The following is a 14,924-nucleotide window of genomic DNA, read 5'->3' as shown; positions in this document are numbered from 1 at the left end:
CACTGAATAGCATTGGAGAGATTGTGCTTCCTTGTCTGACCCCTTTCTTTATAGGTATCTTCCTACTTGCCTTGTGGAGAATCACGGTAGCTGTGTAATCTTTGTAGACATTTTCCAAGATACTTACGCAAGCGTCCTGTACTCCTTGATTATGTAATGCCTCTATAACTGCTGGTAATCTATGACTGCTGTGAATTTGTAATCTATGAAAGCCATGTAGAGAGGCTGATTGTGCTCTTCGGATTTTTCGATTACCTGATGACATGGATGTGATCCATTGTAGAGTATCCCTTCCTGAAGCTAGCCTGCTCCCTTGGTTAATTGAAGTCCAGTGTTGGCCTTATTCTATTGGAAATTATCTTGGTGAATATCTTGTATAATACTGGGAGGAAGCTAATGGGCCTATAATTTTTCAATTCTTTAATGTCTCCCTTTTTGTGGATTAGTATAATGTTGCCACTCTTCCAGTTCTCTGGGACCCTTGAAGTCGATAGACTTCATATAAGGGGTCGCAAGTTTTTCAAGCATTATGTCTCCTCTATCTTTAATTAAATTGAATGTTATTGCATCTTCTCCTGCAGCTTTTCCACATTTCATGTCTTGCAAGGCTCTTCTAACTTCATCACTAGTTAGAGCATCCATTACTACTTCGAAGGGAAGTATCATGGCTCCCCTGGGTACTGTACAGGTGAGTACACAATTCTTCCGCTGCTGTTACTACATCTTCGAGATTGCTGATATTACCCCACCTATCTTTCAGTGCATACATCTTGGTTTGTCCTATGGCAAGTTTCATACTCACCGATTTCAAGCTGTGTCCATTTTTTACTGCTTCCTCAATCTTTCTGACATTATAATTTTCAATATCTCTTATTTTCGCCTTGTTGATCAGTTTTGAAAGTTCCACGAATCTGATCTCTTGATTTGTGTAATGTCTCTGCCAGTGAGTGATCAGGCAAGGATTCCAACGGGAAAACGGTGTTTATTGCCCAAAGTTTACGGGTTCATGGTTACATCAGGAATCAGGGGTTAGCACACATAGCACAACATTATAAGCACTTGTGCGCACATGCGCACTAACAGCAGTCTGCTTATTAGGCGTGCTATCGCTGACACAACACTTCCTCCCCTTTTTATGAAACGATCAAAGTTCCCGTTCCTGCTTGGAACCTATCAGGTGGGCGACGATATCAAATTGGGTAGCGTCGATCCTCGTCGCCCCATGAAGTGTCAGCCTGCGACATCGGTAGTGAAGGAGAAACACTAGCTGGTGGTGCTGAAAGTGCTGGTCCCGATCCGGGGTCGCCGTCGGGCCCCACGGAGAACCCATCGTCTTGAATGACGTTTTCCGCAGCTGGTGACGATCCGGTGTCGCTGTGTGGCCCCACGGAGAACTCACTGTCTTGAACAACGTTTTCCGCAGGCACTATCGTGCTTTGAAGTAACTGGTTCTTGTGACACCACCACTACAAGCATCCTGAAGGGGTTGATACACGAACCTTGAAAGACGCTGGTCCAGTCTGAGCTATCACAACTGCTGGCATCCATTTTGGCTGTCCCCTGTAATTGCGTGCGAGAACATGATCACCAAGAGTCACTTCGCGCACTCGACATGGTCGGTTCACCATCTGTTTGAACTGTTAGTAAGCCACCCTCTCCCCCACCACGGGTTTGAGCACGTCAAGGCGCGTACGCAAACGTCGACCTAACAACAAGTTGGCGGCGCCTCGTGCGTTGTAACGTGAGGAGTGTTCCGATAGGCAAGCAGAAACTTGTTTAGCTTTACCTTGAGTGGTTGGCGCATGTCATCCTTTCGTAGCGCATTCTTCAGAGTTTTCACGAAACGTTCCACGAGCCCATTTGCGCTAGGATTGGAGGGTCCTTTTTGCACATGTCAGTAGCCCATCTCTCGGATGAACTGTTTGAAGTCCTGTGACGTGAATTACGGGCCGTTATCCGACAAAATTGTCTCGGGGAAACCGAAACGTGCAAAAACATCTCTTGAACACTGAATTGTGGCCTCTGTAGTAGTCGACTGCATCACGAAAACTTCTGCCCACTTGGAGTGGGCATCGACCACTATGAGAAACATGGATTGTTGAAATGGTCCTGCAAAATCAATGTGTATGCGTTGTCACGGCGCTGTGGGCCAGAACCATGGGTGCAATGGTGTTTTGCAAGGGGCACTGCGCTGTTCTTGGCAATTTGCACGATTGCACCATACGCTCGAGGTCCCCTTCGATACACGGCCACCAAACATAACTGTGCGCAAGCGCCTTGCTGTGAACTACACCTGGGTGACCCTCGTGTAACTCGTCCAAAACTGCACTCTGCAGCTTTGCGGGGATGACTACTCATGTTCCCAGCAAAATGCATCCTTGATGCAAGGTTAATTCATTGAGCCTGGCGATGTAATGTTTCAGCCTGTCTTCACCACCAGATCCTGGCCAACCTGTACTTATGAACTATTTTACTTGTACCAACTCGTCGCGTTGCGTGGCAGGTGTGATTTCTTTACTCGACATTGGCAGGGAGGCCACTCGCAATGTATAAAAAGTTTTTTTCACTTTCTTGCGTCTCGTCCTTGACATATGGAAGCGGCAACCGGAAGCAAAAATCAGCTTCGGCGTTATCGGCTGACTTCTTAAATAGAAGGTCGTAGCTGTACGCCGATAACTTCACTGCCCAATGCTGTAATCGTGCAGCTGCAATAGGCGGGATCCCAGTTGTTGGTCCCAAAATTTGCTGTAACAGCTCATGATCCGTGATCAGAGTGAATGCTCAACCATACATGTATTAGTGAAACTTCTTTATGCCAAAAATTATGGCCAATGCCTCTTTTTCAAGCTGGCTGTATTTCTTCTCCGAGTCTGACAATGTACGCGATGCGAAAGCAACCGGTCTAGACCTGCCGTCCTCAAAAACGTGGGAAATTAAGGCACCTACTCTGTACTGTGATGCGTCACAGGCCAGCTTCAATGATCTATCCAGGTCGTAATGGGCCAGCACCTGTGGTGATGATAACATTGTTTTGATTTGCTCGAACGCTGCACGGCGGCGATTGTCCCAGCACCATGAAGCATCCTTCTGCAAAAGCTGGTAAAAGGGGTTAGCAACAGTTGACAGATTAGGCACAAACTTCCCGTAATAGTTGACAACACGTAGGAAAGACTGCAGTTGTTTTGTTGTCGGTGCAGCAGCCTTGATAATTGTCTCAATTTTGTCCGGTGAAACAGCGATTCCTTCCGCACTTTTGTGCCCCAGGTAGCAGAGCTCGTTTTGAAAATACGCATTGTTCTTTCTTCATCCTGACACGTCGCTCTGATAGGCGTTTCAGGAGCGCCTTTAGGTTTATCAAATTTTCTTCAGCGGTTATTCCCGTGACTATAATGTCATTGAGATAACACACTCCGTTTAGGCCCTTCATCAGCATCGTGTCCATTATTTTCTGAAAAATACCTGGCGCTGACGCAATTCCGAAAGGTAGCCTGTTAACTGTAAACAGACCTTCCTGGGTGTTTAATGTCAAGTACTTCTTCAACTCTTCAGCCATGAATACTTGCTGGCATGCCCTGTTCAGATCGATCTTCGTAAAATGCAGCCCCCCCGCCAGCGCTGCCAGTAGATCATCTATCTTAGGCAGCAGGTAGTGCGTGATGTCAAGTGAGGCGTTTATCATTGTCTTATAAGCCCCACATAGGCGTATGCTGCCATTTTTCTTTATCACGGGCACTGCAGGCATGGCATACTCAGCTGTATTCACTGGTGTGAGAATTCCTAGTTCAATTAATTTTGCTATCTCGGCTTCTACAGCTGACTGCAATGCGAACGGCACATTCCTTGCTTTTAGGAACTTCAGCCAGTGGTCCGGTTTGAAAAACAGCTCGGCCCATTCCTCTGTGATAGCATCTGACTCATCCTTGAACAGAGTTTCGTACTTGGCTAGCAAGGAATCCAGCCTTTCCTTCGTTCGGGAAGACGAGTCAAACACTGACCTTGAAATGTGGTTCAGACCCCAAATCCTGTCCCAGTCTAGACGTAGTCTGTGTAGCCACTCTCGTCCTAGCAGTGGTGGTCCTGCTTGGTCAACGAGGTAGAGCGGCAGTTGCGCCGTCCGTCCACTATGCTGCACGTTGACAACCGCGATGCCACAAGGTCGGCCGATTGCTCCTGTATAGGTGCGTAGGGTGACGTCAGTTGATTGGCAGCTGGTAGACAAAAACTTCTCCTTGAACTGCTTGAAAGGCATGATTGACACTGCAGCTCCTGTGTCGAGTTCCATTCCTACTAGTGCATCATTTATATTTAGTTTAACAAAAATGGGAGCGCAGCTGGCAGCCCCTTGTTTGGAAATGCTGATAGTCGGCTCCTGTGTCACAACTTTTAGCGTTTTCAGGCTCCGTTTTTTCTTATACCTGTCATGAAATTACATGTTGCTGCTCCAACAGGCTCTTTGAATGTGTCCTTTCTTTGAACACTTAAAACAGATATCGTTAATGTGAGGGCACACTGCATGAGTGTGGCTTGGGGAACCACAGCGCTAACGAACTAGTAGCAGCTTACCAGCTCTCGCTTGCACCTCGTACAGATCAGCATGTGCCTCTTTACCGTCTTCTTCAACTTTGTGCAGCTGTGTGGCCAGTGACTCCACGACTCGAGTCTCGGCGACATTCTTCCGGGCTGCTTCCATGGCCAGGGCGCGGTCCACTGCTCTCGAGAACGCCAATGTGTCGCCCTTGGTAAAAAGCACTCGCTGCACGTCCTCATGGAGCAGTCCACAAACGAAACGATCCCGCAGCGCTTCGTCTAAACTAGCTCCAAACTGGCAGGTCTGAGACAACTTGCGAAGTTCCGCAACATATTCAGGCAGGGGCTCGCCTTCATGTTGTGCTCTGTGGTAAAACTTGGCTCGTTCGCCGATTATGGACGGCACTGCGGCCAGGTGGGCGTCCAAGATGCTCTTCAGCTGTTCGAAACTTTTGGCCAATGGCAGGTCAGGTGCCGTCAACGACTTCAGCAACCCATACGTTCACGGGCCGATGATGCTGCGGAATGCGTGCACCTTGTCGCTGTCAGGAACCTTGTTGACAATCAGAAAAGACGTCAACCTCTCCTTGTATGCCGTCCAGTCACTTGTGGTAACACCAAACGACTCTATCTGGCCAAGCTGTCCAGTCGACTGCATTGTCGCTTCTTTGTTATCCATGCACAGACAGCAGCACAATCAGCACTCTTCAAAATCCAACTTGAACAGAGGTTGATTTCGAAGAGTTGCCTTCTTCATCAAACTGACCGCTGCCTTCATCCCACCCTCGTCGCCAGTGTAATGTCTCTACCAGTGAGTGATCAGGCAAGGGTTCCAACAGGAAAACGGTGTTTATTGCCCGGGCTCATGGTTACGTCAGGAATCAGTGGTTAGCATGCATAGCATGACATTATAAGCAATTGTGCATACATGCGCACTAACAGCAGTCTGCTTATCAGGCGCGCTATCACCGACACAAGAATTTGGACACTTTCATTCTTTGTCGTTTCTTTATTAGGTCCTTTGTTACTTCAGAGGGCTTACCTAATGGTTGCCTTGGTGCCTTACCACCAGTTCAATTGCTGCTTCTGAAGCCAGCTTAGTTACGGTTTCATTCGTTGCCTCTATGTCATCTTCATCTCTCTGTTCTAAGTCCGCATATTTCTTTGCAAGTACCAGCCTGAGTTAGTCTTCTTTTACACTTACTGCATCTAGGTTGGCCTGTTTCTTCCTGACCAATTTTACTCTTTCTCTATCCAAATTGAGGTGAATCCTAGACCCCACTAACCTATGATCACTGCACCTTACTTTACCAAACACTTCAACATGTTGCACCATGCTGGGATCGGCAGAAAGTATGAAATCTATTTCATCTCTTGTTTCACCGTTCGGGCTTTTCTAGGTTCACTTTCTGTTGCTACACTTCCTGAAGAAAACATGGGGAAGGCAGGAGATGGAAATTCAAGACGATGAGGAAAACGATAACAAGGTGAAAGCAGGAGCCAACGTTTCAACAAATGGACTTGTCTTCTTCAAGGCGACATATGCGTTCCTCGCCACAGTATACATAGGTGGGGTTCTTCCAAAGGGGAGAGGGTGTAAGACGGGTGGGTGCGGCAACGAGCGAAGGTGTGTTAGTGTGTCAAATTGAGAATAAAGGAATGCTGTGCACAAAGCCAGGGACCCGGCCGTCTGTCAATCAGGTGTCAACGCCCGCGTGTTAGCCGGCGTGTCAGCGGCGTCTGAAACGCCTCCTGGAAAAGAAAGGGGGGGAAGAAAAGGGGGAAGAACTGCTAAGAAACCAAATTAAGCGTTGTTGCCTATAGCTTGAAATTTAGCCTAGCGAATAGATTCTAAAGCTCTCTGAAACGTTTATGCCTATTGGTTGCAATGTCTTGAACTTATGGATAAGGTATGATTCTCTGTATTTGCTTTCTCGTTCAGAACGGAAATTTGACTGTAAGATGTGGAGTTTAAGTTCATCAAAGTTATGACCTGGTTGGTTTAAATGCTCGGCGACGGCTTTCGAAAGCTTTCTAGCTGTGTCCGTGCGATGTCCGTTTAATCTGACGTTCATTGATTGTCCTGTTTCACCTATATATTTTTGTTACAGAAGGAACATGCAAGCATATAAATCACATCCGAACTTGTACATTCGACTTCATGTGTAGAACTGTTTGCAGTGCTTTTAATTTTAATGTCGCTTTGAAGGTGCCAGCAAGTTTTGTACCTGGGGTGACAACATGCCTTTATTACGACGCAATGCTGTTGGCTGACTTTTGCATGCACTAACATGTCTTTAATGTTCCTGTTGTGGCGATAGGTAACCCTAGGTACATCCGAGAACGCTTTTCTCAGACACTCGTTACTTGATAATATTGGGTGGTATTTTCGCAGGATGTTGTTTATATTTGGGAATGCATTAGAATATTTTTTTTATAAAGGCCGGCGGTCTGTCAGATTCTGTAGTGGGCTGTTTCTTCGCCAATTCCGACTGTCTCTGCAATCTTGACGCGGCATCATAAGCTCTATCGAGAGCAACTTGGGGATAGTTCCTTTCTGCTAGCATTGTTTTAAGGTCATTTAGGTGGTGGATATAATCGTGGTCTTCGCTGCACATTCTTCTTATTAATTTCGCTTGTCCGACGAAAATTCCTTGCTAGCAGTGTCACGGGTGATGACTGTTGTAGTCTAAATATTGCTGGCTATCCATGGGCTTCCAGTAAAGTGTCATTCTCAGTTTTCTGTTTTCTATGTAGACCATCGTGTCCAGGAAGTTGATCTGACTAGAAGAGTGGTAAGCCATAAATTTAATACTGGGGTGAAAGCGATTGAAATGGCTAATTAAGCTGGTTAACATGCTTGTGCCATGTTCCCCATATTATACATATGTCGTCAATGTAACGAAGATAGGTGTGGGGCTTTAAAGGGTAGGATTTCAACAGGTGTGCTTCAAGCTGTCCCATGAAAAGGTTCGCATACATGGGAGCGATTGGTGTACCCATGCTAGTGCCGAAAGTTTGCAGGCAGTGAATAGAATGAATTCGAAATAGTTAGGTGTGAGAACTAACCTAAGGAGCGATAGGTAAACTTCAAGAGCGCGTGCTTGGGGATTGATTGCGAGAGATTTAGAAACGGCTTCAATTCCTTCACTCATGGGTATGTTGGTGCAAAGGGCAGAAACATCTAAAGTGACTAGAATAGCGCAGTTGGAAAGGATTTGGTTGGCGTTGATGCCGTCGATAATTTGAAGGAAGTGCGGCGTGTCTTGAACGAAATATGAGAGGGAGGTGGGGATTTTTGACGGGTGATAATTTAAGAATTTAGATAGCAATTCAGTAGGTGTGTTGTTATTAGACACAATAGGCTGACCTGGTATTTCTGCTGTAAATATTTCTTCTACTGGAACTTTATGTATTTCAGGAAGAAGATAAAAGCGGCCTGCACTCAAAGACTGTGAAATGTGCCATTGCTTTGATGTGTCTAGAATCTTCGTTAATGAAATGCTGTCATCACACTGCGAACCAGAGTTTCATTGCACAGTTAAATAGGCTGCAGGCTGCAGGTTACTCAAGTGGGGTGGTGACGTCAGTCTCTGAGGTATTGCTTCAGAAACTGAAAAGGAAGTGTCACAAAAGTAACTGTATTACACAAAAGAAGAGGCCTGAAGTTGTGCAGTATTGCTATAGAGTGGCTCACAATCTAAAGAATGTCTCCTCTAGATACCAAATTCCGGTAGTGCTTCCTGCTCCTCAGAAACTGTCAATGTTGTGCAGCCATATTTCAAAAACAACTAAAAAACCAGATTGTGAAAAGAACCACGCGAAAGTTGTAGATTGCAGCATCGGTGTGGTATATAATATTCCGTTGTCATGTGGCAAAGTGTATGTAGGGCATTCAGATCGCTGTGTTAACGAGCGCTTTAGAGAACATGAGCGATTCATACCAACAAGCACAGGTTTCAATTTAGCTCAACATTGTAAAATATGCAAGTGCAAAGCTATGTTTCATGATACTACGATTTTGAAAAAGAGCCATGATACCACTGCCCAAGACTTATTGGAAGCTTTCTTCATACAATCATTGGGTTTGCAGTGCATTAGTGTGCCTTCTTTAACCTTGTACAGCACTGAATATGGTTTTTGGATTCTGTGACATAAGAGCACTCTTTTGATCAGGTGTTGGTGGTTCCTGCACTGCACATGTTCTTCTAGATTCTGCTTTCTATAAAGGAGTGATGCAATAAAATGATGTCAGTTGAGAGTAGCACCTTGTCCTGGTCGTCTCTCTTGTGTCTGTTGTTTTGCGCTAAACAAAGAAATTATGGATCCCATAAATAACACTCGTGCACTTCTCCTATCATACATGTACATTGGATCTGCATAATATTTGTTTCATGGATCTCCCATATCTTGTAAATCTTTGTAGCATTTATTTGTTTATTTGCCAGGCAAGTTACAACAATGTGTACTGTCTAATAAGGTGCAAGTTTGGCAGAGCTCATTACATGGCTTGTTTTCCAAGTCTTGGTATAATGTGCTTATTCTCTTTAGGCATGCAGCATTGAGACATCAAAAGCCACTGCATGATGTCTTGCTGCTCTCTTGTGCACACTGCAGTCTAGGGTTTCAAACAGAGCCATCCCATGCCAGGACATACCAATGTCATTTCAGTCTTTGCTTTTGTCAAATACAAAGTTATAATGGAAATAAATTTTTTTCCCTCCCATATAGTGTAGAAGGTTCTTTATCTGTGCACATGAAATACAGCTGTTTCTCCATTTATGTGCACTGCATGGTACACCACACAGCACAAGCAGCATTAACCTGCTGTACAGTTGCTTAGATGTTCAGGGGGGTAGGTGAATAAAGATCTACAGTAGGGGCATTCTTACTTTTATTGAACAGTGATGGCTTTAAAGCAATATGTCAGCACTGCTTACAAGTTTGCAAATTTCTCCTATAAAGCGCATCTCTCTAAGACCACTGAAAAGTTCAAGAGCAATAGCTTGTCATTTCTTTTCTTTAAAAAGACCACAGAGTAACTCTGTTTGTTTTGTTCGAATGCAATGAATTCACGACTCCTAGTGCACATTACTACCAGGTTTACGTGCTATTCACAGACCAGTAATATAAAGGCAAGCATTTAAATGCACTCACTGGTTTGTTGGGGATGCACCTAATAGCTGCCTTGATGAAGCTGGCAAACCAGCACATGTCCCTTTGAGAAACAGGTGTGTGTAAACAGCAACCACAAGTTCATGGTACGAATTGCCGTGCAACAGGCCACTCGACACACTTTGCGTGCATTCATGGGCTTTTTTCACGCTTGGAAAAACACTTTTATGTAGCGCGTATGGAGGAACAGAAAGCTGTATTGGGAGTTTTTCATGTCACCCTACAATTTTCTCGACACTTTTCATATAACTATAATATTTGAGAAGTTGATTTATTAATTAGTATTACATAATTACATGGAATCAAAAAGTTTGATTATCTCCAAGTGACGGCACACAACATTACCATTGTTCTGTCCAGCTCATGGCATTTGCATATGTTTAAGCTCTGGCTAAAGTTAGCTGGGACACCCTGTATAAAGACCTTTGTAAGCGAAAAATGGGCAGTTTTGTTGCTGCTCAACTGTAAGGCATATCCAAAGCGAAAATTTATGTTAATATTATGCCTGTGTTGCAGCTGTTGTGGAAATTTTGGACAGGAAACTGTACGCCTCAGCCTCATGAGGCAAATCTGGTAAGACGTGTGGCTAATTTGGTTACATTCCATACACTTCTGATATTTGCAATTACATCCTAACTGAAGAAAACTGCAAAGCTAGCTGGTAAAGTAGAGACTGGTTTTTGTTAGTGAAATTAGTTTATGAATAAGGACAGTCATTGAAAGGGTAGAAAATTTGTGATAAATCAATCAGTATTCAGTATCAATGATGGCATGGGCTGTCAAGGAGAGCTTCATCCAAGGCAGTGGACAGAAACCAAAATTTAATTGTAACAAGAAATGCGGTGACATTTTCCCATCTGGAACGCTTTACTTCCCAAGTTCCATTTAAAATAGTTTTTCTTAGCGTCTGTACATTCTGTGGGAAATGCACTTATGCCTGTACCCAAGGGCGCTAAAAAGCTCTATTCCTGCTTAGCTTAATGCAGTGTATTGTCCTACCATCTCAGTACCCATGTAGGCCTAGCACCACAAAAAATGGGACTGCAGCTAACAGGTGCCTGACATCTAACATAAGCATGCACGCGGGGAACTACAAAGAATACATAGCACTTGTCCGTGCATCTTTTTTGTGCAGTTAGTGTTGTTTCATGCTGTCAGTAGTTTCAGTATAGAATACATACCAATATGCCAAACATATCATTCTTTTAAGACAGAGTCACTGTGGCATGCATAATGCACTAACTATCACTAACAAAGATCTCAACCCAAGATTGCTTTTGCCAGAATTTTTTTTTTCTGTTGGTATTGTATGTTTTTGCAAGAAAGCTAGGTGTACATGGCTGGAGCACACTCCCACTTTTAGCAACGCATCTTCCCATTTGTTATGTTGGCTCACCCTTTCATACAAAAATAATCAATCCTCCATGTTATGGTTAATAATGCCACTAAAGACAGCAGGATCACACTGGTGCATCACTCAAGTCTGTTGATGAGGACTGTTGAAGCCTGTGGTGAACTTTGCTGGAGGCTAATACCCCTGTCACACTGGAAGATTTAATGTCATTCGAATGGAATGACATTTGCCATTGAGTGAGTTAGGAGAACTCATTTGCATTTGATATCGAACCGAAAGTATACTCTTTACCCCAGATAGACAACAGCAAAATGCAATGCGAAAAAATAATGCGTGCATCAGCAAAGTCAGACGATATTTTTTTAGACTTATAAAAAGTAATAATTATTTTGCCGCGATGATATTTTCACCACGGCCTGTGCTCAAGCGCAATTACTCTTTGCATCAGGAATCTGTCGCGGCGGTTGGCCATATTGAATGTGTTTGTTTAGCAATGGCAGCAGTGGTGTTGTGCACCCTCGTGGTGGTTCGTCAGTGTTTGACGTACAGTGCCATGGCTACAGTTGCAGCGGCTGCAAACACGAAATAAAATTTTTTTCCAGATCATCATTGCTATCATTTGCGAATGCCATTATATTTTACTCTGTAGCACTGCAAGAGACCTAATGACATTCAATGCATCGAATGCCATTCGATTCGAATTACATTAAATCTTCCCGTGTGACAGGGGTATTAGTCAGGCATAGTCACAGCAGTGTGACATAGTGCAGCATCCGGCTTCGTAATTCCAGCTTTCAAGGTTACCCCACACTTCTGCCAATTGAAAAGGGGAATATAACTCCTGTAAGCAACCAAAAGAGGCTCTGAACGAACTGTCCTAGCTCTTGGAAGTTACAACACGAGCTTGAGTCTCGCACCAGTGTCATGGCAGTGCCGACAGTGCTACTTGCATTTTCATCTTCTTCACTTCAACTGTCAAAAGCTTTCCCATTGCAAACTAGAATGTTCATGTCTTAGTATATACATGCACTCACCTTGCATTAAGAGTCAAAGCAGCTATCATCATCTACCAGTGCCCACAATGTCAGTGTACAAGTGCTGCCTTGATGCACTTGATGACACCTTCAGCACTTTGTATTGCTGTTGTGCTAAGGAAGCTGAAGTCACAATATGAAAATCAAATCAATTACAGTACTGTTTTCCTGCCAAGGCATCTTCACTCAAAGGTGGATATAGTATTTAGACATCTGGAAAATAGCAAACACAAAAGTTAAACATACTCAAATAATATTGTCGCTGCTTGCAGCATGTGAACACTTACAGTGCTGCAGAAGCATCTGCATGTACTTGTAAAATAAACTTCATGATTATAGAAGGAGAGCAGGTGATGCCACTGTGCATGAACAGAATGTTAAGATCACCATTGCAAATATTTATCGAAATTTGGACGATCAAGAAGGCAGGGTTCTTGGTCTTGTCGATAAGGGATATTTCATTCATACTTTCGTGGCATCCACAGATAGAAGTGTTACTCTATGGCCAGTATAATGTAGAACTACCCCAATCTGTTTTTATTCCAAATCGGCCATTAGCCCTCCCTGACAGGTCAAAGTGGCTCAGGTTCAGCCCATGTGGGTGTAGCACCCACCCACGCATGGGCTGGACTCGAACCATTCTGGCCTATGACGGAGGGCTAATGGCCGATTTGGAATAAAAACAGATTGGAATATTTTTGCGTCATACCGGCATACGTCTGTGTTGGAAGTGGAATGTGTGTCATCTGTCTTTTCTACATTTATGTGTTCGCGGGCGCTTCAAATATCTGAGTTGGACTATCAAGCCATTCTGTAGAAAGAAATCCTCCCAAAAGCTGCAACACTGTCATTTCATGCAATCTTAAAGTTCACAACAAGTTCATTCCTCATTGCAGTTACCAGGTCAAACAATGACATTCTTGGTACCTTAATTATTAACATAAATAAATAGATGCACAAACACACAAGCTTTTATATCAGGATGACATCCAACAGCTGATGCACTGCCTACTGATATTCTAAGATGCGAACACTATGTAAGGCAGATCAACCAGAAAAGATGCCACTCAAGATACCAAATAACTTTCTAATGCAATGCACTATGTTGAACAAGCTAATGCAACTTGAAGCCAATGATGCCCCAGCAGTGCTGTCATTGAGTGGATTTTCCACTATAACTGATGGAGTTGCAGCAAAAATGCGTGCCTGATAGACATCAGATTTTTTTAGCAGATCTTGAATTTTGGCACTCAAAATGAGATAAGTAATGCTAGCAGATATTAAATTATTCCAACCAGGTAACAGCACCAACAACTCCTATATAAATACTCCTAGCACACCTTTAGCAGAGTAAGTGCCACAAATACCTAAACCATAGCAGTAGAGTTAGTAAGCTTTTATCAGGGGATGCTTGGTCAGAGATCACTGAAGGAGCTGATGCACAGCCTAGATAGTGTTTCACAAGTTCAGAGTTATTACATGAGTTTAATATTTTCCTGCTGCTAAGTGACTGCATAATTCCAATAATTTTCACCACAGCTAGCATCTACATTGAGAAGATATATATACTTGTGAGTGCAGTGTAGTGCTGGACTTCTAAGCTCCAAATGCATTGTGCTATCTGCAGTAAGAAAAATGTAGGGAAACACAGGAGTATGTGTACATTTACTTCTAAGGAACTGCTGTTCAGGAGGGGCAAACAACACTTTGGCCTCCTCTTTTATGCTATTTCTTTGCGGCATCCACCAGATAGGCGAGGCCTATGTGCTTTTCATTTATCATGCAAATTTACAAAGTAGTAATGTGACACTGCTTAAACTCTTTCTTAAAGTATAAGGGACACTTTCGAGTGCAGGTTTGAACTACCCTTCTCTCTGTGCTGCCGAAGTACAGTGCAAGCTGCAGATTCGGTCCACTCAGATCAGCCCAGACGCGTGCCCTTGTAAGCAGGTTTAGCAGTAGCTATAGGCTCACAATAAGTGTAGTAGCCCTTCAACCTTTCAAGTGCTCACATCATCACTTTGGCCTCAGGATTGAGCCAATCATGCTATCATTAACATGCCAATATCAATGTGGCATCGTCTTGTCCTCTCACCCACACACATGCAATTTCTTGTCTTGCAAGTAATGACTCTACTTACAAGTAACACCATCTGACACTACTTAGCGTAACCCTAAATGTGGCCAGATAGCCAGCTATCTCCATGCAAAATACTTCCCAAAATGGTGCCCTCAGTATAGGCTAGCAAACTAAACGCTCATCTCGTTGACCTCCCGGCCTTTTTTTCTACTTGCTTTCTCTTCACATAACATTGATTCCAGAGTGTGGGGCCTGCGTAATTGCTTTCCTAGCGAATTTTGGGCGTACATTGGGCAGCATCTATATGCTAGAGTGAAAGGCAATACCGTGACTAGAGCTGTGCACGGGCTCAGGCCGGCCCGAAAGCCCGGACCGGGCCCAGCCTGTGGGCCGGGCTAGGGCCATTTGGAGATTCTCTCACTCGGGCTTGGGCCGGGCACGGGCCACACTTTCTGTGTCTCGGACGGACCGGTCAGGCTCCCCAATCTTGTCTGCATACCTTATGTGAAAGTATGCTTGTCGTCTCGCATGTAGGTATACAGCAGGCAGTGCAATGTATTTATTCATCAAAAATGGAATCTACAGGGACGGGAGAAAAGTACAAACGCTAACAAAAGGCAAACAAAAGCTATTGGAGGCTCGAAATGCATTTTCGGTTCTACCAAGTACCGACGCTGAGGAAAAGCCGCCGCTTGCAGGCGCCTCCCAGTAAAAAGGCTGAGAAGGGAAGCGTTTGGGAAGCGAAAATAAGTCT

General features: G+C 44.1%; 1 long non-coding RNA gene across 1 annotated transcript in view; it reads right to left on the bottom strand.

Annotated features, from left to right (window-relative positions):
• The window catches only part of LOC142572186 (uncharacterized), a 222,522-nt gene that overhangs the window by 26,560 nt on the left and 181,038 nt on the right, over positions 1-14,924 (bottom strand). Inside the window, exon 3 of the long non-coding RNA XR_012826011.1 lies at positions 12,091-12,303. This is a non-coding gene — a long non-coding RNA (uncharacterized LOC142572186). The remainder of the gene's footprint in view (positions 1-12,090; positions 12,304-14,924) is intronic.

This window comes from Dermacentor variabilis, chromosome 2 (assembly GCF_050947875.1).
Source record: "Dermacentor variabilis isolate Ectoservices chromosome 2, ASM5094787v1, whole genome shotgun sequence".
NCBI lineage: Eukaryota > Metazoa > Arthropoda > Arachnida > Ixodida > Ixodidae > Dermacentor > Dermacentor variabilis.
The sequence above is the reverse complement of the archived record's forward strand: the minus strand, read 5'-3'. Positions and strand labels throughout refer to the sequence as shown.